Source organism: Caretta caretta, chromosome 5 (assembly GCF_965140235.1).
Source record: "Caretta caretta isolate rCarCar2 chromosome 5, rCarCar1.hap1, whole genome shotgun sequence".
Lineage (NCBI taxonomy): Eukaryota > Metazoa > Chordata > Testudines > Cheloniidae > Caretta > Caretta caretta.
Window position 1 is genome coordinate 18,757,856 of NC_134210.1, and position 24,490 is coordinate 18,782,345.

The window sequence follows — 24,490 nt, forward strand, 5'->3', positions numbered from 1 at the left end:
TTTGTCACAACACAGAAAGGGTAAAAAGTCTGTAAGCTTTATCCAGCTGAATTCACAGAGAGCAACAAAAATTAATTAGGAGGCTAGAGACTGATTTATGAAGAAAGATTAAAGAGTTTGAGTGAGGATGACAGTACAACCCCTAGATACACTGGCAAGCACTTACTCACCCAAGAAGTCCTTTGAGCTCCTCCAATAAGCAATTGTTCACCAGTATAAGTAAAGTTTGCACGATCTAAATCAGACTAGATAGTTTAGCTTGGTGAGGACAAAGGGTGGGTGGGAAAGAATCATAGAATCATAGAATCATAGAATATCAGGGTTGGAAGGGACCCCAGAAGGTCATCTAGTCCAACCCCCTGCTCGAAGCAGGACCAATTCCCAGTTAAATCATCCCAGCCAGGGCTTTGTCAAGCCTGACCTTAAAAACCTCTAAGGAAGGAGATTCTACCACCTCCCTAGGTAACGCATTCCAGTGTTTCACCACCCTCCTAGTGAAGAAGTTTTTCCTAATATCCAATCTAAACCTCCCCCACTGCAACTTGAGACCATTACTCCTCGTTCTGTCATCTGCTACCATTGAGAACAGTCTAGAGCCATCCTCTTTGGACCCCCTTTCAGGTAGTTGAAAGCAGCTATCAAATCCCCCCTCATTCTTCTCTTCTGCAGGCTAAACAATTCCAGCTCCCTCAGCCTCTCCTCATGTGTTCCAGACCCCTAATCATTTTTGTTGCCCTTCGCTGGACTCTCTCCAATTTATCCACATCCTTCTTGTAGTGTGGGGCCCAAAACTGGACACAGTACTCCAGATGAGGCCTCACCAATGTCGAATAGAGGGGAACGATCACGTCCCTCGATCTGCTCGCTATGCCCCTACTTATACATCCCAAAATGCCATTGGCCTTCTTGGCAACAAGGGCACACTGCTGATAAATAACAGGCAAGAACTCTTTGAAAATTATGAACAGTAAGGCCCTGATCATAGAAAACACATGGGTACATTCTTTAAACACACGGAGAATCCTACTGACCTCAACCCAACTACTCATGCTTAAAATTAAGCTTGTGCATAAGGGTTTGCAGGATTGAGACCTAAAGAAAGAGAGGAACTTTTTAGGTAGAACTTGGGAAAATGGGATGGCATAGAAATAAGAATAAATATAACTAGGGGAAATAGGGGAAACTAGGTATAACTAGGAATAATAGCGCATAATTAAGAAAAGGGAAGATTTATGCTGAATATAAGGGAACACTTCTTGACAGTGAGCTAATTCAATTGAGTGGGGTGAGAATCCGCCCTGGGAAGTAGTTGAAATCCGGTTGCTTGGAACAGTTAGGGCCAAGTCTTACTTAGATTAGTAATCTCAATTAAGTGTTTGCATGGTTGGGGGGCCTTAGAATGGACAACGCACTATTAAAAAACCATAGTGAATATTCCTGTATTGGCAGAGAAAATGATCTAGGGGACTGATTTTCAAGGTGCTGAGCACCCAAAGCGGAAATCAGTGGAAGCTGTGCTTTCAGTACCTCTGAATCAGGCCCTAACCGGTATCTCCCATCAATAATATTTGTCTCCCTAATATTGTGAAAGGGCCTATGACATGAGAAGAGTCATCATCCCCTGAGTACAAGGCTACTGTTACAGCCTGATTCGTGCTAGTTGGCTACACCAATGGGTTCACAAATTTAAAAGAACATGAGAATTTATGACAGGTTTCAGAGTAACAGCTGTGTTAGTCTGTATTCGCAAAAAGAAAAGGAGTACTTGTGGCACCTTAGAGACTAACCAATTTATTTGAGCATGAGCTTTCGTGAGCTACAGCTCACTTCATCGGATGCATTCAGTGGAAAATACAATGGGGAGATTTATATACATAGAGAACATGAAACAATGGGTGTTACCATACACACTGTAACGAGAGTGATCACTTAAGGTGAGCTATTACCAGCAGGAGAGTGGGGGGTGCAGAACCTTTTGTAGTGATAATCAAGGTGGGCCATTTTCCAGCAGTTGACAAAAACGTCTGAGGAACAGTGGGGGGGGGGGGGGAGAATAAACATGGGGAAATAGTTTTACATTGCATAATGACCCATCCACTCCCAGTCTCTATTCAAGCCTAAGTTAATTGTATCCAGTTTGCAAATTAATTCCAATTCAGCAGTCTCTCACTGGAGTCTGTTTTTGAAGTTTTTTTGTTGAAGAATTGCAACTTTTAGGTCTGTAAGCGAGTGACCAAAGAGATTGAAGTGTTCTCCAACTGGTTTTTGAATGTTATAATTCTTGACGTCTGATTTGTGTCCATTTATTCTTTTACGTAGAGACTGTCCAGTTTGACCAATGTACATGGCAGAGGGGCATTGCTGGCACATGATGGCATATATCACATTGGTAGATGTGCAGGTGAACGAGCCTCTGATAGTGTGGCTGATGTGATTAGGCCCTATGATGGTGTCCCCTGAATAGATATGTGGACACAGTTGGCAACGGGCTTTGTTGCAAGGATAGGTTCCTGGGTTAGTGGTTCTGTTGTGTGGGGTGTGGTTGCTGGTGAGTATTTGCTTCAGGTTGGGGGGCTGTCTGTAAGCAAGGACTGGCCTGTCTCCCAAGATCTGAGAGAGTCCTTCAGGATAGGTTGTAGATCCTTGCTGATGCGTTGGAGAGGTTTTAATTGGGGGCTGAAGGTGATGTGGATACAATTAACTTAGGTTTGAATAAAGACTGGGAGTGGATGGATCATTACACAAAGTAAAACTATTTCCCCATGTTTATTCCCACCCCCCACCCCCCACTGTTCCTCAAACGTTTTTGTCAACTGCTGGAAAATGGCCCACCTTGATTATCACTACATAAGGTTCCGCACCCCCCACTCTCCTGGTGGTAATAGCTCACCTTAAGTGATCACTCTCGTTACAGTGTGTATGGTAACACCCATTGTTTCATGTTCTCTATGTATATAAATCTCCCCACTGTATTTTTCCACTGAATGCATCCGATGAAGTGAGCTGTAGCTCACGAAAGCTTATGCTCAAATAAATTGGTTAGTCTCTAAGGTGCCACAAGTACTACTTCTCTTTATGAGAATTAATAAGTGGATCTGCCTCATTCCTATTACTAGTCATGATGAGCTGGTTTTAAATTTAAGCATGGGCAGTAACTGATGTCAAAAAGGCATCCAGATTGATATTATATAAACATGTTTTAGGAAACTGAAATTACATGAAATATCTCAAAACACCCTACCATTTAGCTCTGAACACATCAGAACGTGGTCTTCTGCACAGATTCCCCAACCCTTAGAGTTAGGAGCTTAGCCCTTTCCCTCTAATAAATTCCTAGGTAGCATTTAGTTCTCAACTTTGCCTTTACTAGATACTTTCCCGGCATGTTCTGATCCTTTAAGCAACAACAGAAGATATAGCCTGTAAGGAGGTGTCTTTGCTGTAGGCTCTCTCCTTTCCATCTGGTAAGTATCATAGAAATGCAGGTCAAGGAGGGACCTCGAGGAGTCATCCAGTCCAGCCCCCTGTGTTGTGGAAGGACCAAGTAAACCTAGACCACCCCGACAGGTGTTTGACCAACTTTTTTTTTTTAAACACTTCCAATGATGGGGACTCCATGCCCTCCCTTGGAAGCCTATTCCAGAGCTTAAAGCCCTTATAGTTATGTTACATGGGAGGAAAATCTTTCTGACCCATTACTTGTTGTCCTGCCTTCAGTGGACACGGAGAACAGTTGTTACCATCCTCTTTATAACAGATTGGGAGACTGCTATCAGGGTCCCCAGTCTTCTCAAGACGAACCATGCCCAGTTTTTTTCTACCTTTCCTCATAGGTCAGGTTTTCTAAACCTTTTATCATTTTTTGTTGCTCTCCTCTGGACTCTTTCCAATTTGTCCACAATCTTTCTAAATGGTGGTGCCCAAAATTGGCCACACTACTTCAGCTGGGGTCTCAACTGTGCCACGTACAGCTGGACAATTACCTTCTGTGTCTTATATACAACATGCCAGAATCATAGCCCAGATCCTTTTCAGCAGTGCTACCACCTAAACAGTTAGTTCCCATTTTGTAGCTGTGCATTTGATTTTTTCCTTCCTAAGTGTACTACTTTGCACTTGTCTTTACTGAATTTCAGCTTGTTGAATTCAAAGCAATTATCCAATTTGTCAAGGGCATTTTGAATTTTAAACCTGTCCTCTTGCAAACCACTCCCAGCTTCGTGTCATCTGCAAATTTTATAAGCATACTCGCTACTCCATTATCAAAGTCATTAATGAAAATACTGAATAATACTAAACCCAGGCCTAACCCCCCTACAGGGTCCCACTAGCTATGCCCACTGGACAGGGGACTCCAAGTGTGGCAGCAAACCATTGATAACTACTCTTTGAGTGCAGTCTTTCAACCAGTTGTGCACCCACCTTATAGTAATTTCAGCTAGACCACATTTCCCTGGTATATATAAGCTAAATTATTATTTAACTGGCGTCGCAGAGACTTGGTGGGCTAAGTCTCATGACTGGAATATTGGTATAGCGAGGCATGGGCAGCGCGTGACTCCTCCATTTGGGGAGGCTGCGCGTGCCTGGTTTGTGGCCCCACCCTGAGGCCTGCCTCTGCTTAGCCTCCTCCCCCTAAAGCCTTGCCCACTCGTCACACCCAGCGCCACTCAGTCCCCCTTCCCGAGACCCCCCCTTGCTGCCACTCACACCTCTTCGCTGCCCTCTCCCAGGGCCTGCCCCCTGCCTACCTGATGGCTGGCCACTCACTGCTTTTGCACGCTTCTTCACCTCCTCGCGTGAGGCCCCCATGCCAGCAGAGCAGAGGTGGGAAGAGGAGGAGCGGGGCAGAGCATGGCTGGGGCGCTTTTCAGCAGCAGCGTGCTCCAAAGGTGGTGGGCCAGTTGTTTGGGGAGGCTTAGCCTCCCTTCACCTCTTATACCCACTGCATGTGTAGAGGGGTATAGCCTGTTCAGCAAGAATAGGCAGGGAATAAAGGGAGAAGGTGTTGCATGCTACATAAAGGATATAGGCTCTTGTTCTGAGGGCCAGAAGGAAGCGGGAGGCAGACCAGTTGAGTGTCTCTGGGTGAAGCTAAAAGGGTTAAAAAATAGGGGAGATGTCACAGACCACCAAATCAGAATTAGGCAGTATATGCGGCATTTCTAAAACAAACAATGTAAATATTCAAACACAGGACCTGGTACTAATGCGGGGCAGGAGGGGGAGCGGGCTTTAACCACCTAGACTCTGTTGAGAAAGTAATACAGCAAAACACAAAATCGCCAATAAGTTCTTGGAATGTATCAGGGACAACTTTTGGTCCAGAAAGTGGAGGAAGTAATTGGAGGGGCAGCCATTTTAGACTTGATATCCTTAGCTCCTATTATGTTTTCCGCTTTGCCTTATTCCTGAGGCATTGGCACAGCCTCAGTCTTGTTTAAAAGCAGCGTTTTATTCCTAAAGGTGTTTCTTCTCTTTCACAGTGTTTGTCTTGACTTGGTAATTTGGGGAGGTGTTTCAATGGAACAAAATATTTGCTCTTTTTTCTCCCTGAAGTATTTATTTCTGAGGCCATGTGATCCAGTGTAATGTATCAAAAAAATATTTTTTTTGCATTCTGAAAAACTTGTTTGAGAAAATTAATGTCTGCTATAAGGGTCAGGAAGCTCTTACGCAAATACCTGCTCTAAAAAATAATATTTAAGCATTTATATGAGACAGCACAGCCTCTCTCTATGGCACGATCCTGCTCAATAAATAGCAATTTTCTATCGTGACCTATCAAGAAATAGCCCAGCCCAGGCAGTTTAATAAATGACCCCTGAAAAAATCCCTCAAGCTTCTTGCTTTCCAGCCTTTCCTTTAGTCCAACAGTTCCTGCAGATTCTATAATCTAGAGCATCAACCAGTTTTTTCCATTTCCACCTTGTCCTTAGAAAAAGAAATGCTGATATTAGATTTATTAGGATTAAATGAACATGAGAAATGCATCAATACACTATCTAGGAAGCGCTCACCTCTAGTATTTTAGTATTTCCCCTTCCAATTAAAATCCATAAAAAAAAAACCCCAAGCCTCTCAGAGTCTCTGTGGTTCTCTTCACTGACATTTGATGGGGAATCACTAGGGACAACATTATCCCCCTGGGTTCATGTATCCTGTTAAAGGTTTATGATGGGGTTGTCACACAACACCAGCCTCTGAAAAAGTTAAGGTGGCTAGATGAGCCAATTAATTGTCTAGGCTGCACCTGGAGGAGCAGTCAAGGAGCAATGAGGACTAATTAAAAGAGGAAGCTCACCTGGACAGCAACAGTTGGTGTTTATATAAAGCCAGGTATAGCACAGAAAGGGGTGGTAGGGAGGAGTTCTGTAGTCATTCTCTTTGATGCTTGGTCCAGAGGGACAGGCCTACCTGGGTAGTGTAGAGATGGAGCCTGAGAGAAGCACTGTAGGAAGTAGTCTAGGGGAGGAGCAGCAATGTGTGGGACAGTGCAGACCTCAGCTGCTGATTGTAGGGTCCCTGGACTGGAATCAGCAGAAGAGAGTGGGCCTGGGTTCCCCACCAGCCACAAGGGAAGTGGCACCATTGAAAGGCAGTGAATTGGAAGACTGCCTGGGTTGGCTGGTTGGTACAGAGAGACTTTGATACACAACCCCAACCCCCCTGAAGGGGCGAACTACAGTGAACTGGCTGAAGGGCCAAGCACAAAAGAGGGAGCAATTGAGTCATGACAAAGTGATCGAGTGAGCAACTGCAGGAAGGGAATGGCATATTGGAAAGAATTCATCTCCAGAGCAGTGAGGCGGAGGTGCCTAGTGGTGAGTGGAACCCCATAAGTTGTCTTGGTTTTGGAAGACTTAGTCATTTTGCCCATTCTCCACAGCCCTTCTTACTTATACACACACACACAGTCTTCTCAGATGTCAATCACTGCAAACTTCTGCAGCCTTGGAGACCATGCAAGGTACTGAATAATTGCTAAGGAGCTGCAGGTACCAAGCAGTGCCAAATTATAATATCAATTTGGTAGGAGACTTTAAAGTTTCAAAGTTAATAAAGAGAAACAAATAACCATGGAATTTTCAGAAGGGACAACTTAATGTCCTTGGATTTAAAACAGAATAAAAACAACTCTCATGCCCCTCGGCAGAGGGGAGACAGCAAGAGGCACGCAGAGCATCCAATCACATAACTTTCTTGAGCTGGGCAGTGTGTGACTTGCATACCATAGTGAGGTCCCTGGGTGACGTCAATTCGGGATGTCAGTTTTGTGGGGCTTCTTAGATACCGCAGTGATGGGCCCTGTATTAGAGAGAGTAACTTGAAAGGCTAACCAGCTCAACCTAAAGATGAATATCACCTACGCCAGCACCCCAATCAGCCAAGTTGGGGGAGTATTTGCATCCTCCCCTTATCCCTGCACCAGAACTTCACTAGTGACAAGGGAGGCACCAATCATCACAGCAGCCACTGGGAGAAATGGGGGCAGAGAGGAGACACTTCCTGGACAAGTTTTCTGCTACGGAAATAGGCTCCGCATCCCCAAGTAGCCAAGAGGCAAACCTGAGATTTAACAGTAGCAGACCCACCCGCATGACTCCCCTACATGCCTGAGACTCTTAAGACTCCAAGAGGCTGGCTTAGCCAATTAAAGATTTACTTATGTGAGTAAGAGCTTTGGAATTGACCACCTACACACAACCCAACATCCACAGCCTCTGGAGCATGAAAGATTGTAGTTCATTTGTGGAAAAATGAGGGCTTGTATACCTTGTGCATGATCCTGAGTTCCCTGCCCATTCCCAATCTCTCACCAGAGTCAATGACTGCCCCAGGAATGCAGGTATGGAGTCAGTGCAGAGGTTGGAGGTGATAGTTTAGACTTTCCTTCTGGAAGCATCCATTGGTGCTAAATATGATTGGGCTGCAGCTGTAGAGGCTTATAGCCCCTCCTGTCTTGCAAGAGACTTTTCTACAGGAACTACTCAATAGAATTTATCCTGCAGGGTAGGAAATCATCTACAGGACAAGTCAAACAGGACCCAGGAATGTACATGATATGTTAAATGAAATCCCTTCCAGCCATCAAAATTGCTATATGACAAGTCCTTTACTTAACTGATAGACTAAAGAATCATTGTGGTGCAGTGTAGCAAACATGCTGACTCTGCCCGTGCTGAGCTGGATGGAAAGGATCTAGCCAGCGGAAGACACTGTATTACTTCGTTCAACAGCCAGCTGGTAGAGTAATCCATAATCCCTAGCCTACACTGTGCATTGCTAGCATTCTGCAGTTTGGATAGCAAAAATTCAGCCTTTCCCCAAGGGATCCAGAATGTGAACGGAATCAAAAGGGGGTATCTTACAAAGGAGTCAAACTGGTGCATTAATATGGGGGCATCTTGGGCCCGCCTAACCCTGACCCATTTAAACTGTTTTGTTTTGTACAGTGACAGGATCCCGTTTAACCCTTCAACTCTCTGGGCCCCCCTATTCCACCAAAACGAACAGTCTCTCCCTGTTTGAGACTTTTCTTTTATTCGGCTTTTAATCTAAACTAAATCATTCCAAGTGAAAGCATGGGATTGCCCTTTGTGTGTTTGGGAAGAAGGAGAGAAAGAGGGAGGAACATAACCAGCAGTAAACTGGAAACCAGCCCATACATGCAGCAGCTTGAGGGGGGAAAAGCAATCAGAAAGGATGGGAAGTGCCAAGATCTCCTCCAACTGAAGACTCTTCTCATCAGCTCTTGAGTCACAGCAAAAAGCCTTTCTACCAACACAAGAGGAAACTCGCCTACTATAACTCTAGGAACTATTCTGGTCATTCTCACTGGTTGCCACTGAGGTAAGGGCAAGGGGAATTGTCTTTTTCATATACTCTCCCATGCCACAGCTGCTCTTAAAAATGTTGGTTGGTGAGCAGGCTCAGACACTTTAGGCCTGGCCACATTGAAAGCATGAATTTTGTAACCTGCCAAAGGGACAGGTGTCTTAACATCTTTCTGCTTGTTTGCTGTTGGGGAAAAAAAGGAGGCAGCTAGTAAGTACAGGACAAAGTAGTACCAGCATGATATGAGACCATGCCCTCTGAGCTGTCTCGCTACACTATATAGAACCTCCCCAAAATATTCCCTTTTGCTTTGAGTGTAGTAAGACACAGCCAGGAGACTAAAGGACCACACAAAGCAAAAGGGAATATTTGGGGGGAGGTTCTATGGGCTGTGTTATATAGGAGGTCAGACTAGATGATCACAGCTGTCCCTTCCGACTTTGCAAACTAGTAGAATAAACCCATTTTTAAGTCAATGAGGTAGCGGGCCTGTAAGTCTTTACAGACGGGCTGGCCCAGTGGTTAGGATGCTAGCCTGCGACTTGGGAGACCTTGCTCATTTCCCTGCTCAGCCACAGACTTCCTATGTGATCCTGAGCAAACCACTTAGGGCTTGTCTTGGAGTGTAGTAACTGGTGCAAACTGTGTCCACAAAGACAAGCCCTAAGTCTCCCTGTGCCTCAGTTCCCCAACTACAAAGTGGGGATAATAGCACTTCCTTACCTCACAGGACTATTGTGAGGATAAATGCAGTGTGAGGTGCTTATATTCTCTGCTGACGGGGGCCACATAAGTACCTAAGATACACCAGTACACACTACAGTGGCAATGCCACTGAAATCGTGTTACGCTGGTGTAAATAGGTACAAGGGTGGGGAAAGTCAGGCCCCAGCTTTTCTGTAGACAGAAAGGGAAGTTCCTGGAGTAGAATTGATCAGCAAAAGAAACGTGCCTGGCTTTGAAAATAAACATCTCTGCTTTGCCTTGATGCCATCTCTTCTTCCCTGCCTCAGCACTTACCTAGCAACAGGAAACCATTATCTGTGACTATGTTCTTGTCTATTGATACTGGGCCAGATTCTCCTCTCACACAGTTATAACTTGATTTCAATGAATTACTCCCGATCTGCCCTAGTATATGAAAGAGGTGGATCATTATCTCTAAATGATGGTCCAGGTGCAAACCTGAGGACATGTTCTAAACCACTGCTTTTATTTTTGTGCTAGGGTCCTTGAAAAAATCTATTTGGGACTGTCAGTCGGGATTAATGGAAGCCTTTTCTATTATATCACATTTAAGGGCAGAGAAATATGAGTGTAGGGTAAACCAAGCCATGATGAATTGTATGTGTGAGGTTTTATTTTGAATTTAAAATAGTGGCTCACTAATAAACTGATCATGATTCAGTATTTTATTGGCCAAGTGGGAATATTTTTATTTCAGGCACAAAAAGATGCTGTCCTCCCTTGGGCCTAATAAATTAAATCCAGTTGAGAGTTTCATGTAACAAAATAACAGTATGGGAAATAAATCAATAGAGTTTAAAGAGAAAATGTTGCTATCTGGTTTTGGGCTGTTGGTTTGTGTTTTTTTAAAGTCAAACTTGACACTGTTACATCAATGTGCTTTCATGTAAAACCTTTATATTTGGGAGGAGGAGGAGGTTATTTATATGCATAGAGTTCAGTTGCTGAATATGTATTTGTGCAGCATCCTTTGAAGTCACTGATGCACGTTGAGTCACTGCAGTACTTGGTGCCAGTACAGGCTTCCTGTCCTGTCAGTGTTTGCCCCATGCATCTGTAGGGGGGTTCGGCCAGCTCATCCCTCTCCGGGGCGGCGGGGAGCCAGACCGCCTCGCTACAGCATCCTAATAATTCCAATAGTGCTGGCTGGCTCAGGAAGTCCTCCAGGGAACAGTAAGTGTTTTTCTTTAAGACCCATTTCCCTTTTTCCCCCTCCCTCCCCCACCCTTTCCCCTATTCCCGAGAGAAAAACTAACCTTTACTTTGTGCACTGAGAGCTAAGTAATTACTCATGCATCAGTGCTTTTAACTCCCAGAGCTAAGGGCATCCCAAGGAAATGAACCTCAAGTGAGCCTCTGTGTACATCTAGTCATCCACAGCGACAAACAGGGAACACAGAGCTGCTCTACTGCGTTAGTCTCATAGTTTGAAGGAACCACAGTGCCTCACAAAATCTTTCGAGTAAGAATAGGGCATTGCACAAAAGTAAAGCGAACGCTTTTTTGGAAGCTCTGCAGCGCTGGGGCCATATCTTGCACTAGGTCTAACACATTGGGTTTTGGGGACTCACCAACATATAAATATAAAATCATAACAAAATTGATGTGCATGATAGTCTACCAATTATATGAATAACAATGGGAAATAACATATATATGATTGCATGGGTGGCTTTTTTTGTATGTTGCATATTTGATCAGTGAGCCACCCTGTCTAGCATGGACAGAAAATGAATTCTTGCGTCCTAGATATTTGTCCATGGGGGTGTTATGTGTTCCCCTTCTCACCATAATACTAAGTCTTTTAGAAAGAGGGAGCAGATGAGCTTATACAAGTTTTATCTGCTGGGAGGTTCTGTAGTTATGACCCCTGTGTTGCCTTCTCCAGACCATACCTCAGCTCATCACATGATGACATCCAGAGTGAATCTGTACCACTGGACTACCAGTGCCTTTTGGTACTTGTCTCAGACTCATTTTTGGGAGGACATTGGTACCACCTGTGTCTCTGAGTCAGAACAAATCTTCCCTCCTCCTACTCCACATATGCACCCTAGCAGGGTTGGGCACTGGGCTAAACCAGTGGCTGGTGAAGCCCCTACCCAGAAGTGCAAAACCCAAGAGGAATCCTTTCTCAGGCTCCCTGCCCTGTCTGGCACATACCCTGTTCCCTGCCATTTTTCTGATACACTCTCTCTCAGCCTCCACCCACTCAGCTGATGCCTTTAATCTGTTTATACTGGGAATCCAGGAAACCAATGAGCAAATGACTGGTGCTTGAGTGGCTAAACATGCACCTTCAAGTTTAGTTGTGCCTTTGGCACCACTCACTCAGAAGTACCTGACTGGGCATGTAGGGCCCTCTGAGTACATGGGTGAATGTTGCAGGAGCACACATCATGTTTGGCACAGCCTCCTGGAACACTCAGCACCCGGAGATCTCGGGAGACTTTCGTACATCAACAGACTGTTTCTACAAAAAGGCCTGGAGTCCCCATATATATGCTGAGCCCCCGGTCAAGTGCGCAGTGGACCACTTGGGCTTCGGCAAACTTTGGAAAATTCCCATCTCAAGTTACAAAGTGCACTAGCAAAGGGTTCATGGGGGTGATAGGCTGAGGAAGTGAAATTTATCTCCTCATTGCTTGTTTGTCCCATGCCTGGAGCGTTCCCTGGTAACATACAGTCAAAAAGTCATTGGTGTTCATTTGACTCTACAAGAGTTGGGTTGAGGCTTCTTGGCACATGCCAGTTTAACAGATGTAGTGATGTCCTAAGCCCAGTGATTCAAGTCTGTTAGTGCAAGTTACCTGTGGCACAAAGAAAGAGATGAAGACTATATTATCCGCCTCAGCAGCCAGGGCAGAATGATTGGGTCTCCACTTGAAACAGTTTTGGATACAGAAACAAAGCTTGGGAGGTCAAAAGTTTCTTAAAGGTGCCCTACAAAAGGAAAAGGGAATGGTTTCCTCTTTGGCTGGCTGTGTATAAAGAATGCCTGAAAGGTATTTTTCCTCTTTCTGTTTGTGTTTTCATCTGAGATTCTGGTCTTGTTGCTATTTTTTATTTGCATTACACTAGCTCCTAAAGACCCCCCACTGAGATATGGCCCCCATGGTGCTAGCCCTGTACAATCATAAATTCCTGCCCCAAATAGCTTACAGTCTAACTCAGTGGTGGGCAACCTGCAGCCCATGGGCCACACATGGCCCGTCAGAGTAATCCACTGGCAGGCTGCCAGACAGTTTGTTTACATTTGCATGGCCATCCGCAGCTCCCAATGGCCACAGGAAGCAGCGCAGGCCGCAGGGATGTGCTGGCCACCGCTTCCCACAGCTCCCATTGGCCAGGAACAGAGAACTGCAGCCACTGGGAGCTGTGGGCAGCTGTGCCTGAGACAATCAATGTAGACAAACTGTCGGTGGCCCGCCAGGTTGCCCACCACTGGTCTAACTGGACAAGAAAAGGGAAATGTTGTTGTTCCTGTTTTATGATGAGCCACTAGTTTAAGATCACAGAGGGAGTCTGTGGCAGAGACAAGACAAAGATTTCTTGAATCTGAGGCCAGTGCCTTGACCACACAGCCAGCTTGCTCTAATCCACCTGTAAATATGGGAGAACTTACACAATGACATCACAAAGACAAAGAAGGGGAAAGCTGAGTAACTGAGGGGAAGGAATTCACAGTCAGACTTAAAAACCTTTCCTTTGTTTTGGTTAACAACAAGCAAACAACTGCAACACTGTTGGGACTGGGCATCTCTATCAGGGATTCAGTGCTCTTACCTCTTCAAATGGTAACTAAAAGTTCTGGTCATCCAAGGAGCTCACTAGCAGCAATAACAAAATTCCTGATATTCTTTATAGCTTTAAGGGGGAAATGGCCTTTTTATGCACACCAGAACTAAGCACAATTGGGCAAAAACCTAACTTTGTTTTTCCTTCACTTTTTTTTAACCAGGAGAATTACAGAGAGTGTCAAAATCATCAGTTGCTTCTCGTAATGTTCTATTCCTAAACAGTTTTAAATATTCAAACACAAATAACATTAACAATCAGCAACCTCTGAGGAAATCAATCACCCCATGGCACTGTATATGCCTCCTAAGAATGCTTGCTCTGATATGCCTGCTTTTATTCAATGACTCTAGCTTGATAAAGGCCATTTCTGTGATGGGCTGTATCGATAAGTTTTATTTATTTTTTCATCTTAAGCCCATCTACTAAACACAGAAATGAATCTTTTGCTGATTTGGGCAGAATTAATGTACTGAAATTGTTTGGTTGTTGCATGTGATAAATGGTTATGGATATGAACTCTGTTCAAGGACAGAACATTGAGTATTCAATTGGCCATATATCCATCCCTCTGTAGAGGAAAAGGCTTCATTATTAATGTGTGCTAAAATAATGACTTAGTTTAGTTGGCATATTTTGGAGGAGAGAGTCAGGATCATGTGAAATAACCTCAGAAACATTGTTTAAAAGAAATACTTCTATGTCCAGGCTGTTACAGATACTATGGCAATTATATCAATGTGATAAATTTGGCTGTACTGATCTTTGATATTTAAATTAATTACAACTTAAACTGGGAAAAATAAGGAAAAAATTCAAAACGGGGAAATCTGAACAAATTGTGAAATGATATCAATGGATGTGATGGAAGCCCCATAACTCAAAATATTTTAAAACAAGCTAGAACTCAGTGCTAGATATACCATAGAAAGTGAATCCCACATTGGCCAGGAGATGGACTGGATGCCAGAATAGGTCTCTGACCATTTTGGACTTCTACAATTCAATGACTTTTCCCCTTCCATCCTTGTTAACAATATTATGAAAATTGATGCTTCTGGAAACACCTTTCTCCTTAAAGCCTGGACTGAACTGTTCTAATTCTCCAGTCTCCTAACAGCTCTACCCAGTCCTGCAATTAGCAGACACCTGCACCTGCATGGAACCTCACAGATTCCAATGGGTGCCTGCCTGTCGATCCTTACCATGTAACTAAGTCCACTGGCCAGCTCAGCGGAGCAGGTCATAACACTTGCAGAAGATCACAGACCTGGACAAAAGGAAGGTGACTGGGGAGTCAAAACAAGATATTACACAGAGAGAGAAGTGAATAGTATCTAAGAATCCTCCTTGAACATATTTTCTCTTTCAAGCAAGAACAAGAATTGTGTGTACTGTCTCCAGTGGGCCTCACTTGATCTTCTACCATATATTATGTAGTAGGGTGGGTAAAGCGGTCACTAATCCAGGATGAGCTACATTGGCTGTTTAAATGGCTTGGCTTTATAAGCACTTCTATCCAAGCTTCTCTGACTGGCAGAACTGAACAGAATACCAGCAGTGTCCCTCTTCTTTCTTAACCTTCAGAGAAGCTGTTTGACTGGAAATAGTCTGAACCCACGCTACCAGATACAAATGAGCTTGACAAGGCCGTTCAGTTAGACACAAATGCTATGCTGCAGATCAGTGTTTTCAGGTCTTTCGTACACATTTCTAACATGAAAGGCAAATTTGCCTATCTGGGAATTCTACTACTATTATATCCATTTTACAGATGTGGAACTCAGATTAAGTGCCTTGCCTAAAGTCAATCAAAGTCTCCCCAGTCCAGTGCCTTAATCACAAGACCTTCTATTCTATTCTGTATAGGTTTTTATACCTCACTAACCACTGTTGTATCTAAGCACCTTCCAGTAGTACATTAAGCAACATGACTACACATGTGGCACATGTGAGGAGGTTTTCTCATCCTCTCCCAAGGGAGATAAATGTGTGCAGTGGAGTGTCTTGTTAGCAGGATGTGGGGTTTGGTTTTTTTTAAAAATATAAACATACCTATTCTTGTGTGTTGCCTCCAGAGAAAGCTCTGTCTCCTGCACAGATGAGCTTTACTCTTATTGTTGAGAGTTCCATTGTGCTATAAGCACACCATGGTCTTCATCCCAGAGCTTTAGATTATCTTCTAGATAGCACATCTTGGTCTGGGCCCTGGGTTTGAAGATCAGGCCTGAGACCTTGAAATGGATTCAAAATTCTATAGGAATCCAGTGTAGAGAGCAGAGGACAGGTTTGCCTGTGTTGCTGAGGAGACATGGTGCAGCATTCTGAATCATTGGAGTTTCTTATATGCTGAAGGCTGCATGCCCAGGAATATTGTTTTGCTGTACTCCAGCTGAGAGGTGATGAAGGTAAGAATAACTGAGGCCAGATCTTTGTCCACCAGGAAAGGATGGAGTTTCCTTGCCTTGCGGACATGGTAGAAAGTGTTACAGATGCTGATATTTCAAGCTAAATATGAGTGAACAGTGTAACACTGTTGCAAAGAAAAGCGAACATCATTCTGGGATGTATTAGCAGGAGTGTTGTAAGACAAGAGAAGTAATTCTTCCTCTCTACTCCATGCTGGTTAGGCCTCAACTGGAGTACTGGGTCCAATTCTGGGTGCCGCATTTCAGGAAAGATGTGGACAAATTGGAGAAAGTCCAGAGAAGAGCAACTGTCATAAATATAAAGGGAAGGGTAAACCCCTTTGAAATCCCTCCTGGCCAGGGGAAAGCTCCTCTCACCTGTAAAGGGTTAAGAAGCTAAAGGTAACCTCGCTGGCACCTGACCAAAATGACCAATGAGGAGACAAGATACTTTCAAAAGCTGGGAGGAGGGAGAGAAACAAAGGGTCTGGGTCTGTCTGTATGCTGCTTTTGCCGGGGATAGAACAGGAATGGAGTCTTAGAACTTTTAGTAAGTAATCTAGCTAGGTATGTGTTAGATTATGATTTCTTTAAATGGCTGAGAAAAGAACTGTGCTGAATAGAATGACTATTTCTGTCTGTGTGTCTTTTTTATAACTTAAGGTTTTGCCTAGAGGGATTCTCTATGTTTTGAATCTAATTACGCTGTAAGGTATCTACCATCCTGATTTTACAGGGGTGATTCCTTTACTTCTATTTACTTCTATTTCTATTAAAAGTCTTCTTGTAAGAAAACTGAATGCTTTTTCATTGTTCTCAGATCCAAGGGTTTGGGTCTGTGGTCACCTATGCAAATTGGTGAGGATTTTTACCAAACCTTTCCCAGGAAGTGGGGTGCAAGGGTTGGGAGGATTTTGGGGGGGAAGACGGGTCCAAACTACGTTTCCCAGTAAACCCAGTTAGAGTTTGGTGGTGGCAGAGGATATTCCAAGGACAAAGGATAAAATTAATTTGTACCTTGGGGAAGTTTTAACCTAAGCTGGTAAAAGTAAGCTTAGGAGGTTTTCATGCAGGTCCCCACATCTGTACTCTAGAGTTCAGAGTGGGGGAGGAACCTTGACAGCTACAAAAATGATTAGAGGTCTAGAAAACATGACCTGTGAGGGAAGATTGAACAACTGTATTTGTTTAGTCTGGAGAAGAGAAGACTGAGTGGGGACATGATAAGTTTTCAAGTACTTTAAAGGTTGTTACAAGGAGGAGGGAGAAAAATTATTCTCCTTAATCTCTGAAGATAGGACAAGAAGTAATGGGCTTAAATTGCAGTAAGGAAGGTTTAGGTTGGATATTAGGAAAAACTTCCTGTCAGGGTAGTTAAACATGGGAATAAATTGCCTAGGCAGATTGTGGAATCCCCATCATTGGAGATTTTTAAGAGCAGGTTAGACAAACACCTGTCAGGGATGGTCTAGATAATACTTAGTCCTGCCATGTGTGCAGGGGGGTCTTACAATTCTATGTGAGAGCACAGTGTAAGTAAGGAATCAGAGTACTCCTAGACTACACACTATATCACCAATTGTGGGTTTGTATTTTCAACCAACAGAGACTGCACCATGGCTGCAAGTTCTTCAAAGTATTGTCCTCTGCCCACGAGCATCACTTCTGACTTACTCAGTTTCAGCTTCAGCTTGCTGCTCTTCATTAAAGAGCAGATCTCATCCAATCACTTGATTCATCTTGGTGGTAATGGTGTGATTATGAATTTAGGTCAGAGTTACTTTGTTCTTAGTGTTCCACTTTGCACTGTGGCTCTGACGTATAAATGATTATACATATTGGTGTATACATTATCCTTGATAACTGGAAATAATTTTCATAACAAGCAGACTCTTTTGATTAATAAATTATTTAACTTCTAAAATTTGAAAAATACTATTTACTCTTTAATTTTGAAAGAGTAAACATAATCTATAGGGTTTGGAATGTGTGAAAAGAAAATGGCACCAACCATGTAAAATCCATATAGCTTTATTATGACAATGTGCTATCCAGCCTCACAACAACCCGCTCCAGACATGAATATTTCAGTAACCAAGGAAGAGTTAGTGTGAGATGGAAACAGAATAATCACAGTGTAGATTAATCACAAGGCTGTTAGAGGCATTTTAAAAGGATAATTAAAGCAGGACAAGTAACTAACACAACAGCATACGGAGAAAGTGGAAAGCTACTGCCTCATTATTATAACAATCTAAGCTACTGGCAACCAGAAGTTGACCAGGTGATTGTCCCAAGAGGAAAGGCCAGCAAGTAAATAGGTGCAAGGAAATTAGGAGTGGGAAAAGACCAAAAGAAAGGGAAGATACGTAAATGGAGTAGAGGGGAAGGGCAGGTTTCTTTCATTTGTTTACGCTAGAAACAAGCACAAGCTTCATCCGATAGAAACAAACTTCCTATCTGGCTCACATCCCTGCAAAACCAACAGTGATGAACTTCTGATTCAGTTGCAGATGGAAATCCAAACCTTGGGACTCTAGCCCACCTCCAGCTTAGCACTAAAATAGCATACTAGTGCTCAGGGGTGTTTGCCTTCATGAACTCAGGCATGTGGGTGTGAGTACAAAACAGATCTCTAACTCATAGATGCATGCTTTATAAGGCCAGTGGGTTCACTGTGATCATCTGATCTGACCTCCTGCATACCATAGGGCATAGGACTTCCTGGATTTAATTCCCATTTTAATTAGAAAAAAGAAAAGGAGTACTTGTGGCACCTTAGAGACTAATTTCAGAGTAACAGCCGTGTTAGTCTGTATTCGCAAAAAGAAAAGGAGGACTTGCAGCAGTTTCCACGGTATACATCTGATGAAGTGAGCTGTGGCTCACGAAAGCTCATGCTCAAATAAATTGGTTAGTCTCTAAGGTGCCACAAGTCCTCCTGTTCTTTTTGCGGATACAGACTAACACGGCTGTTCCTCTGAAACCTGTCATTTTAATTAGAGCGCAGCTTGTAGCTTTCAAAATTTCAGTGTTGGAGAATCCACCACAACCTTGGTACATTGTTAATTACTCTCACTGTTAAAAATATGAACTTTATTCTAGTCACAATTTGAATAGGTTTAATATTTAACCATTGGATTGGGTTATATACCTTTGTCTGCTAGAGTGAAGAGAGCCTCTATTATCAAATGTATGTTCCCCATATGCGTACCTACAAACTATAACGGAGTCACTCATTAATGTTCTCTTTAATAAAACAAAACAGATTAAGCTCCTTGAGTCTTTCACCTTAAGGCATGTTTTCAATTATTCTTTGGCTCTTCTCTGAACCCGCTCCAATTTCTCAACATCCATATTGAATTCTGGACATCAGAGCTGGAATCAGTATTCCATTAGCTTTTGCCTCTCTGCCAAATACATAGCTAATATAACCTCTCTACTCCTCCTCAAGATTCCCCTGTTCATACATCCGGGGATGAATTAGCCTCACGTTCAGAACTCATGTTCAGCTGACTATGCACCATGTTCCCCCAGGTTTTTTCCAGAGTCACAGCTTCCCAGGATCATCTCTCATCCTGCATGTATGGGTTACACTCTGTTCCTGCATGTATAACTTTATACTTGGCCATATTAAAATGCACATTGTTTGCTTGCACCCAACTTACCAAGTGATCCAGTTTGCTCTATATTAGTGACCTGCCTCTGCATTATTTATAATTTTTTGCCAATATTTGTGCCATCTGAAAAAAAAATTAAAAAATTCATGAAAGATAGGTGCATCAATGGCTACTAGCCAAGGTGGTCGGGGATGCAACCCCACGCTCTGAGTGTCCCTAGCCTCTGACTGCCAGAAGCAGGAGTGGATGCAGGGGATGGATCACTTGATGATTTGGGTCTGTTAATTCCTTCCGAAGCACCTGGCATTGGCCACTGTCAGAAGACAGGATACTGGACTAGATAGACCATTCGTCCAACCCAGTATGGCCGCTCTTATGTTCTAAACTTTATATGTAATGATTTGTTTTCTTCCTGTTCATAGATACAAAATGTTAAATAGCAAAGGATCAAGAACCAATCCCTCCAGGACCCCTCTAGAAACATTCAGTTGATGAGGATTCTCCTGTTCCTTGTTGAGGATATTCTATCAGTTAGCCAGTTATTAATCTGTTTGAAGTGTGCCTTGTTGATGTTGTACCAGTCTAGTTGCTTAATCAAAATGTCATGTGGTACCAAGTCAAATGCCTTAGAGAATTCTAAGCATATTACATCAACACTATTTGCTTTTATCAACCAGACATGTAATCTCATCATAAAAAGACATCAGGTACATTTCACAAGATCTATTTCCATACATCCTTGTTGCTTGGCATTAATTACATTAATCTCCATTAATTCTTCGTCTAATTATTCCTGTATCATCCATTCCATTATTTTGATTGGGATTTGCCCAAAACATCAAAATTCTAGAACCTGGCAGAATAGGTCCTTTCCCCTTGATATATACACACACACACACATATTGTGACAGGGTCAGGCCAGATGGCTACAGCAGAGTGATAGAAGGCAGATATATTAGTCCCAGGTTAAGTAGGTCCCTTTTCCCTGGGTAAGGTAACAGGGAAGTTTTCAGAACAATCAGGAACTTTCTGGAAACAATTAAGGCAGACAGGCCGATTAGAACACCTGCAGCCAATCAAGAAGTTGCCAGAATGGATTAAGACAGGCCAGCTAATCAGGGCACCTGGGTTTAAAGAGGAGCTCACTTCAGTTTGTGGTGTGCGTGTGAGGAGCTGGGAGCAAGAGGCCCAAGAAGCTGAGAGTGAGAAGGCGTACTACTGGAAGACTGAGAAGTACAAGCATTATCAGACACCAGGAGGAACGTCCTGTGGTGAGAATAAAGAAGGTGTTGGGAGGAGGCCATGGAGAAGTAGCTCAGGGAGTTGTAGCTGTCACGCAGCTGTTACAGGAGCCACTGTAGACAGCTGCAATCTACAGGGCCCTGGGCTGGAACCCAGAGTAGAGGGTGGGCCCAGATTCCCTCCATCCCCCCAACTCCCTACTTGATACTGGAGGATTTGACCTGGACTGTGGGTTCCACCAGAGGGGAAGGTCTCTGGCCTGTTCCCTGATCCACTAGGTGGATCAGCAGAGACTGCGGGGATTGTTCTTCTTCCTTTTCCCCATGCTGGCCAGTGATGAGGCTAACTGAGTGAATGACAGATTTGACCTATGAAAGTGGCCAAACTGAGGGCTGCCGTGAACCTCTGAGGTGAGCAAATCCATCAATAAGCGCAGGACCCACCAAGGCAGAGGAGGAACTTTGTCACCATATATATATGGTTGGAAGGCATGCGATGCTATGTCCTGAGGTTGGGGGTTCCACGACCACCACTCCCAAGAGGAGAAGGCGGGTGGTGGTGGTCGGGGACTCTCTCCTCCGGGGGACTGAGTCATCTATCTGCCGCCCTGACCGGGAAAACCGAGAAGTCTGTTGCTTTCCAGGGGCTAAGATTCGCGATGTGACGGAGAGACTGCCGAGACTCATCAAGCCCTCGGATCGCTACCCCTTCCTGCTTCTCAACGTGGGCACCAATGATACTGCCAAGAATGACCTTGAGCGGATCACTGCGGACTATGTGGCTCTAGGAAGAAGGATAAAGGAGTTGGAGGCGCAAGTGGTGTTCTCGTCCATCCTCCCCATGGAAGGAAAAGGCCTAGGTAGGGACCGTCGAATCGTGGAAGTCAACGAATGGCTACGCAGGTGGTGTCGGAGAGAAGGCTTTGGATTCTTTGACCATGGGATGGTGTTCCATGAAGGAGGAGTGCTGGGCAGAGATGGGCTCCATCTTACGAAGAGAGGGAAGAGCATCTTTGCCAGCAGGCTGGCTAACCTAGTGAGGAGGGCTTTAAACTAGGTTCACCGGGAGAAGGAGACCAAAGCCCTGAGGTAAGTGGGAAAGCGGGATACCGGGAGGAAGCACAGGCAGGAATGTCTGTGAGGGGAGGGCTCCTGCCTCATACTGGGAATGAGGGGCGATCAACAGGTTATCTCAAGTGCTTATATACAAATGCACAAAGCCTTGGAAACAAGCAGGGAGAACTGGAGGTCCTGGTGATGTCAAGGAACTATGACGTGATCGGAATAACAGAGACTTGGTGGGATAACTCACATGACTGGAGTACTGTCATGGATGGTTATAAACTGTTCAGGAAGGACAGGCAGGGCAGAAAAGGTGGGGGAGTAGCACTGTATGTAAGGGAGCAGTATGACTGCTCAGAGCTCCGGTACGAAACTGCAGAAAAACCTGAGTGTCTCTGGATTAAGTTTAGAAGTGCATGCAACAAGAGTGATCTAGTGGTGGGAGTCTGCTATAGACCACCGGACCAGGGGGATGAGGTAGATGAGGCTTTCTTCTGGCAGCTCACGGAAGCTACTAGATCGCATGCCCTGATTCTCATGGGTGACTTTAATTTTCCTGATATCTGCTGGGAGAGCAATACAGCGGTGCATAGACAATCCAGGAAGTTTTTGGAAAGCGTAGGGGACAATTTCCTGGTGCAAGTGCTAGAGGAGCCAACTAGGGGGGGTGCTTTTCTTGACCTGCTGCTCACAAACCGGGTAGAATTAGTGGGGGAAGCAAAAGTGGATGGGAATCTGGGAGGCAGTGACCATGAGTTGGTTGAGTTCAGGATCCTGACGCAGGGAAGAAAGGTAAGCAGCAGGATACGGAACCTGGACTTCAGGAAAGCAGACTTCGACTCCCTCAGGGAACGGATGGCCAAGATCCCCTGGGGGACTAACTTGAAGGGGAAAGGAGTCCAGGAGAGCTGGCTGTATTTCAAGGAATCCCTGTTGAGGTTACAGGGACAAACCATCCCAATGAGTCGAAAGAATAGTAAATATGGCAGGCGACCAGCTTGGCTTAATGGTGAAATCCTAGCGGATCTTAAACATAAAAAAGAAGCTTACAAGAAGTGGAAGGTTGGACATATGACCAGGGAAGAGTATAAAAATATTGCTCGGGCATGTAGGAATGATATCAGGAGGGCCAAATGGCACCTGGAGCTGCAGCTAGCCAGAGATGTTAAGAGTAACAAGAAGGGTTTCTTCAGGTATGTTGGCAACAAGAAGAAAGCCAAGGAAAGTGTGGGCCCCTTACTGAATGAGGGAGGCAACCTAGTGACAGAGGATGTGGAAAAAGCTAATGTACTCAATGCTTTTTTTGCCTCTGTTTTCACTAACAAGGTCAGCTCCCAGACTGCTGCGCTGGGCATCGCAAAATGGGGAAGAGATGGCCAGCCCTCTGTGGAGATAGAGGTGGTTAGGGACTATTTAGAAAAGCTGGACGTGCACAAGTCCATGGGGCCGGACGAGTTGCATCCGAGAGTGCTGAAGGAATTGGCGGCTGTGATTGCAGAGCCATTGGCCATTATCTTTGAAAACTCGTGGCGAACCGGGGAAGTCCCGGATGACTGGAAAAAGGCTAATGTAGTACCAATCTTTAAAAAAGGGAAGAAGGAGGATCCTGGGAACTACAGGCCAGTCAGCCTCACCTCAGTCCCTGGAAAAATCATGGAGCAGGTCCTCAAAGAATCAATCCTGAAGCACTTGCATGAGAGGAAAGTGATCGGGAACAGCCAGCATGGATTCACCCAGGGAAGGTCATGCCTGACTAATCTAATCGCCTTTTATGATGAGATTACTGGTTCTGTGGATGAAGGGAAAGCAGTGGATGTATTGTTTCTTGACTTTAGCAAAGCTTTTGACACGGTCTCCCACAGTATTCTTGTCAGCAAGTTAAGGAAGTATGGGCTGGATGAATGCACTATAAGGAGGGTAGAAAGCTGGCTAGATTGTCGGGCTCAACGGGTAGTGATCAATGGCTCCATGTCTAGTTGGCAGCCAGTATCAAGTGGAGTGCCCCAAGGGTCGGTCCTGGGGCCGGTTTTGTTCAATATCTTCATAAATGATCTGGAGGATAGTGTGGATGGCACTCTCAGCAAATTTGCGGATGATACTAAACTGGGAGGAGTGGTAGATACGCTGGAGGGGAGGGATAGGATACAGAAGGACCTAGACAAATTGGAGGATTGGGCCAAAAGAAATCTGATGAGGTTCAATAAGGATAAGTGCAGGGTCCTGCACTTAGGACGGAAGAACCCAATGCACAGCTACAGACTAGGGACCGAATGGCTAGGCAGCAGTTCTGCAGAAAAGGACCTAGGGGTGACAGTGGACGAGAAGCTGGATATGAGTCAGCAGTGTGCCCTTGTTGCCAAGAAGGCCAATGGCATTTTGGGATGTATAAGTAGGGGCATAGCGAGCAGATCGAGGGACGTGATCGTTCCCCTCTATTCGACATTGGTGAGGCCTCATCTGGAGTACTGTGTCCAGTTTTGGGCCCCACACTACAAGAAGGATGTGGATAAATTGGAGAGAGTCCAGCGAAGGGCAACAAAAATGATTAGGGGTCTGGAACACATGAGGAGAGGCTGAGGGAGCTGGAATTGTTTAGCCTGCAGAAGAGAAGAATGAGGGGGGATTTGATAGCTGCTTTCAACTACCTGAAAGGGGGTCCAAAGAGGATGGCTCTAGACTGTTCTCAATGGTAGCAGATGACAGAACGAGGAGTAATGGTCTCAAGTTGCAGTGGGGGAGGTTTAGATTGGATATTAGGAAAAACTTTTTCACTAAG

The 24,490-nt window shown here is 44.4% G+C and overlaps 1 long non-coding RNA gene across 1 annotated transcript in view; it reads left to right on the plus strand.

Annotated features, from left to right (window-relative positions):
- The first annotated feature begins 10,582 nt into the window (after positions 1 to 10,582).
- Positions 10,583 to 24,490, plus strand: part of LOC142071989 (uncharacterized) — a 57,506-nt gene continuing 43,598 nt past the window's right edge. Inside the window, exon 1 of the long non-coding RNA XR_012668273.1 lies at positions 10,583 to 10,758. This is a non-coding gene — a long non-coding RNA (uncharacterized LOC142071989). The remainder of the gene's footprint in view (positions 10,759 to 24,490) is intronic.